We start from the raw sequence: 6,076 nt of genomic DNA on the forward strand, positions 1-6,076 counted from the left end.
CAGGCCTTCACTACTGTTCGGCAATCCTTTTATACCTCCTTTATCAACTCAATATCTCCCTGTCCACACCAGCTCTTTCAAACCTTTTCATTTCTTCTCAAGCCTTGTACGACTCCCCTACCCTCATTTTCCCTGAGACCTCACCTCATATTTTGCAGGAAAAAGAAATTGAGACCATTCACTGAGAGTTCCCCCTTCTCCCCTCTTCCTCTACTTGACCAAACTATCTCATTCCATACTGTCTCCTCCAACAGATTGTCCCTTAGGTCATCCCCACTCTTTAACTTATTTTCTATCTCTCTCTCTATGCAGTCTCATTTCCTAGTGCCTACAAATATGTCCAGAATGGCTCTGCCCATTCTGAAAAAAAAACAAAAAACAAACCTTCATTTGATCTTTCCATTCCCATTAACTATCATCCTATATCTCTTCTGACCTTTGTAGCTAAACTCCTCAAAAAGGCTCTTTTTAACAGGTAACTTCCACTTTCCTCTCTCCTAACCCATTACAATCCAGCTTCGAACCTTATCATTTCACCAAAACTGTTCTCTCCAAAGTTACTAATCTCTTAGTTGCCAAATCCAATGGCTCTTTCTCAATTCCCATTCTGTGACCTTTGACACTGTTGATCACTCTCTCCTCTATACTTTCTTCTCTCTAGATTTTCAAAGCACCTTTCTCTCCTGGTTCTCCTCCTACCTATCTGACTACTCCTCATTCTGGATCCTTTTCAAAATCACTTGCTCCAACCATCCATGTCCCTCAAGATTCTGTCCTGGCCCTGCTCCTCTACTTGGTGATCTCATCAGTTCTCATGGATATAATTACAATTTTTATGCTGATGACTCTACCTATCCTGCCCCAAACTCTGCTGACCTCCAACCTTGCATCTCCAACTGCCTCTCAGACATCTGAAACTGGATGTCTAGTAGGCTTCTTAAATTCATTATGTCCGAAGTGGAACTCATTTTATTTCTCCCTAAACACTACTTCCCACCTACCTTCTCTATTACTATAGAGGGCAATATCATCCTCCCAGTAACTCAGGCTTGCAACCTAACATTCATCCTGGATTCCTCACTATCTTCTCACACACACATATCCGTATACAAGCTGTTGCCAGGGTCTCTCAATCTCACCTTTGCAACATCTCTCAAATACATCCACTTCTGTCTTCTGATAGTGTCACCACCCTGGTGTAAGCAAACAGTCATCTCATATGTGAAGGATTGCAATAGCCGCCTGGTAGATCTAACTCAAGTCTCCAATCCAAGTTTCCTAAAGTACAGGTACAACCATAGCACAGGTACAACCATGTCACTCCCCTACTCAGTAAACTCCAGTGGCTTGCTATCACTTATAAATACAGATACAAAATGATCTGCTTGACATTCACAGCTTTTCATAACCTAACCACCTCCTACCTTTCCAGTCTTACACCTTATTCCCTGACACAAACAATCCAGTGACACTGGTCTCCTGGCTGTTTCCTGAAGACACTCCATTTCTCTTCTCCAGTCATTCTTTTCTGGCATTTGTCCATGCCTAGAATGTTCTCCCTCCTCCTCTGGCTTCCTTTAAGCTGACTAAAATCTCACATCCTACAAGAAGCTTTTTCCAACTCTTCTTAAAGCCAGTGCCTTCCCTCTGTTATTTCCTATTTATCCTGAATATAGCTTGCTTTGTATATATTTGACTCCCCCATTAGTTTGTAAGCACCTTGGAGGATATCTTTTGCCTATTTTTGTACCCCTTGTGCTTAACATAGTCATTAATACATAATAGGCACTCAATAAATGTGTATTGATTGATTGAGACAGTCCAGCATGACTGATTCTTGATGAAGTTTTACTGACTGACTACTGCTGTCTTGAAAGCATATATAATTTGGGTTCTGCTCTGGTTTATTTATTTGAGATGGCTTGGGTAGCACAGGTCAGTTTTTTAGAGCTTAAATTGGGTTGAAAGTTGTACTGCTTTGTCATTCTCTTAAAAAAACCCCAGCAAAACTGCAGTAGGTAAGCCAATCATTTGGTATCTCACTTTGCTCAGTGAAATCAGTATTTTTGTTAGGGCTAGGTATATTCAAAAAGTGCTTATTGAATATCCACTATGTGTACTCACATAATAAAAGGGTTGTGTAAACAAGTCTTGATAAGGACCCTAGTCTTGAGAAAGAGTAGCCCAATAATTCATTTAATATCAATTTAATATCTACTTTGTGCAATGCACTGTGATAGATACAAAGATACAAAGATAAGACAATGTTCCTGCCTGCAAGGAGCTTATAATCTAGTAAGTGAGATAAGAACACAGGAATATGAAAAGAAAGCAAATTAGAAAACTTCTCAGTCCACAAAAGGAGCATTTGAAAATTGGAGAGTAGTATATGAACAAATGTATAAGCTCCATACCCAAGTGTTGAGGACACAAGGTGTAAGTCATCTCTGTAGTGTGAAGATAAGGAAGGTTTTTGGAAGAAGTGAATATGGAACTGGATCCAGAGGAAAGTGCTAGATTAATATAGATAATGGCAGGGGGAGAGGTTCATGAAAAAAAGTATGGTGAAAATACCATTTGAGCTCCTCAGTTGTCTATTAGGTGCTTGGTTCTTCTTCGGAAACTAAGGCTGAGTTGGGCTGAGTCCTCATGTCAGACAGTGACTAGCACCACTGCAAACAAGTTTGTCCTCATCCATCTGCTGAAATGACAGCCTACAAACTCTCTTGCATCTACTCTGCCCTCATCCTTCACTACAATGAGGTTACAGTCACAGAGGATAAAATCAGCCCTCATACATGCAGCAGGTGTAATGTTGAACCATTCTGGCCTGGGCTGTTTGCAAAGGCCCTGTGCAATGGAAACACTGCAAGTCTCATCTACAACGTAGGAGTTGGTGGACCCGCCCAAGCAGCTGGTGGTGCTGCCCCTGCTGGAGGGGCTCCTCCTGCTAGCACAGCTGCCCCAGCGGAGAGAAGAAGAAAGAGGAAGCAAAAAAGGAAGAATCCGAGGAGTCCGATGACACAGGCTTTGGTCTGTTTGACTAAATATTTTTTGTAACATTAAATAAAAAGCTTAATTCAAAAAAAAAAAAAGAAAAATGCCATTTGGAGGATAGTAATGATATTAGTTTAGTAGAAATGCTTTTTCAAAATTATAAAGAAGCTGAAGTAGTAGAAGTTAGGTTTGAATAAAGGGGAGTTGGAGGTCTTTGAATACTAACCTGAGAAGTTTCGGAAACATACTCCTCTATCAACTTAAATTTCTAAGTCTTATAGTCTTTTACTTATGATCTTGAGATTATAGTAAACATATGAGGGTGGTTTCTTGGTTATAAGGCACATGAAATTCTTCCTTGTGAAAATGTTATCAGTGACCTAGAGGAAGGTACAGATGGCCTGATTATTAAGGTCTTAAAGGACACAGAGCTGGGAAGCAAGAGAGCTAACAGTTTGGAAGGTAGTCCAGATCCCACAAAATCCCAACAAACTAGAATAAGTACCAGAACAAATAAGATGACATTTAATAAGAATAAGTCCTACACTGGAATTTTTTTAAAACTATTTGTATTAGTGTAGAACAGGGGAGGTACTATCTAATTTGAAACAAACTATGTAATGTGGCAGCCAAACAATATAATGCTATCAGGTTCAGATTCATAGGGGAATGATTGACACAGAAGAGGTGATGCTGAACCACACTCTACTCTCTTGTGTCAATTTGTTAATTCATTAGGCTTCTGATAACAAAAGTAATGAGTAGACCAGCTGAAAAATTAGTAAACTAGCCTAAAAACCCCTAAAGTATCTAGTAGGAAAAATATTAAAAAAAAAAATACTCTCCTACCAAGTTGAAAAGTTCCTGTGATATTGAAAGGGCACCATAAGCCAGCAAGCTCTCAGTCCTTTTTTGGAGTCTTTATGTTTGTCTCCAGGCCAGGGTACCTGGATCTGGAGATGGAGTCAGTTTGAAACTGGTCAGATTGAAAGACCAGACAAAGCACAGCTCAGGGACCTCTACTGGAGTGACTTCACCAGGACATCTTCCTGGTGATCATGGAAAAGTCCAATCAACCCTTTCACTTATTGTGTTTTACCTGGGCCCATGCCATGTTTGTGGAAGATCATGATTAGTTGGCTTAGTGAACTCCTAATGCTAGGCCTGGGCAAGCAGGAGAGAAATTTCTGAGTAGAATTTCCCTTTTGACCAAATTGACTCTTTAAACATAAGTACAGCAATGGGAGAATGTATGTGATAATCAGTTGGGTGTCACAAAACCAATTTATTTACCCAATATATCTACTCAGATTGCACTTGAAGTAGTCAAATAATTTTGCATTTGACAAGCTGCAGTGTTTCCAGAGGAAGAGGATGAGAGGACTAAACCCTAGGACATAAGAAGATTGGATAAATCAGGTTTAAACCTGGAACCCATGAACTTTCAAAAAAAAATCCTGGTAATTGTATTTCCCAATAATTGGTTTACTTTGTGATGTTATGTATTTCATTTCATGCATATAAAACATCATTCTGAGAAGGGGTCCGTAAGTTTCAGTCATTATCAAAGGGGTCCATGTGGTTAAATGACCTCGGGATATTTATCTGAGGTGAGGTGAGACTTAGAGCAGACATAATGGCTGTTGGAGTTAAACTTGTTCTGCTTTCTCCAGAGGTCAGAAAACAATAATGAGCAGAAGTTATAGAGGGGGAGATTTCATCTCATTATGAAGAAAATTTCCTAACAATTAGAGCTATCCAAAAGTGGACTGGGCTGCCTCATGAGGTCATACCTTCTCCTTCACCAGTGGACTTTAAGCAGAGTCTGGATGACCACTTGTTGAGGAACAAATTCAGTTTAACATTTATTGTGCATATACTCCATGTAAGACAGTATGTACCAGGTTCCAGAGATGACAAAAATGAGGCAGTCTTTACTTGCAAAGAGTTAACATTCTACTTGGTGGAGCATGTACACAAATAAGTACATACCAAACCCCTACAAGGTTGGGAGTGGGGGGTGGGGAAATCAGGGAGAACCTCACATCCAAGTTAAGGTAGGGTTTGGATTCAATGGCCCCTGAGGTCCCATCCAGCTTTTAGAATTTGTAATTCTATGAATTAAAGCAAGATATCAAGGAATAACTAAACAGGCACTCGCCTAATCACTGTTGGTCTAGTTGATTTTGTACCAGCATTGTCAGGATCCTGATGGATACTCTTCTGTGACATGACTGTACTCTCTTCTTGGTCATCCTGCAAATTAGGAAGCACCTAGTTTGGAATGATCACTTTGCTACTTCCACCTGTGTGACCTTGAGTCCATCACATCTCTCTGAGGTTCCGTTTCCTCATCTGTAAAATAAGGAGATTGAAGGAGGTCCTTCTAGCTCTAAATATATGAGCCCATGACCTGACTGATCTTTTGTGTCTTTGCTGGGTCATCATCCCATCTCTTGTTCATCAAGAATGGATGTTACTTAGGACCATTCTTTCTATACAGTCTCAGTGATCTCATTAATCTCATGGATTCAATTATCACTGATTCCTCAGTGACTCCCAAATCTGTATATTCAGCCCTAATCTCTTTCTTAAACTCTTGTCTCCATTTGCCAGGTGCCTGAAGGACATCTCCATCTGGATATCCCACCAGCCATTTCAAACATCTATATAATGGAACTTGATTATTTTTCCCTGAAACTCAACCTCTTTCAAAAATCCCTAATTATTCCCATCGTTCATTTCATCCTTATTTTAACTTCTTCAACCCCTCCCTCAATCTAATTCATTGCTAGATTTTGTAAATTCTCTTCTACAACTACTATCCTCATTCATCACTCCTTGCCTGGACTAATGCAATAGCCACCTAATTAGAGTCCCTGATTTTCTCTCCTTTCTCCAAATCATCCTCCACAAAGCTGCCAAATGAATGTTTTTAAGACACAGATTGGAACATATGTCTCCTGTGCTTCTTTATATTGGGTAAATAGGCTGGTTTTGGGTGACCCAACTTATTGCCACAGACATTCTCCCCATGCTGTGCTGATGACGTTTAAAGAACCAAAAGGTTTTAGTGGCT

The 6,076-nt window shown here is 39.9% G+C and overlaps 1 pseudogene; it reads left to right on the forward strand.

Annotated features, from left to right (window-relative positions):
* The first annotated feature begins 2,599 nt into the window (after window positions 1-2,599).
* On the forward strand, window positions 2,600-3,116 carry LOC140497362 (large ribosomal subunit protein P1 pseudogene; annotated as a pseudogene).
* The last annotated feature ends 2,960 nt before the right edge of the window (window positions 3,117-6,076 follow it).

This window comes from Notamacropus eugenii, chromosome 3, assembly GCF_028372415.1.
Source record: "Notamacropus eugenii isolate mMacEug1 chromosome 3, mMacEug1.pri_v2, whole genome shotgun sequence".
NCBI classification, from domain to species: domain Eukaryota; kingdom Metazoa; phylum Chordata; class Mammalia; order Diprotodontia; family Macropodidae; genus Notamacropus; species Notamacropus eugenii.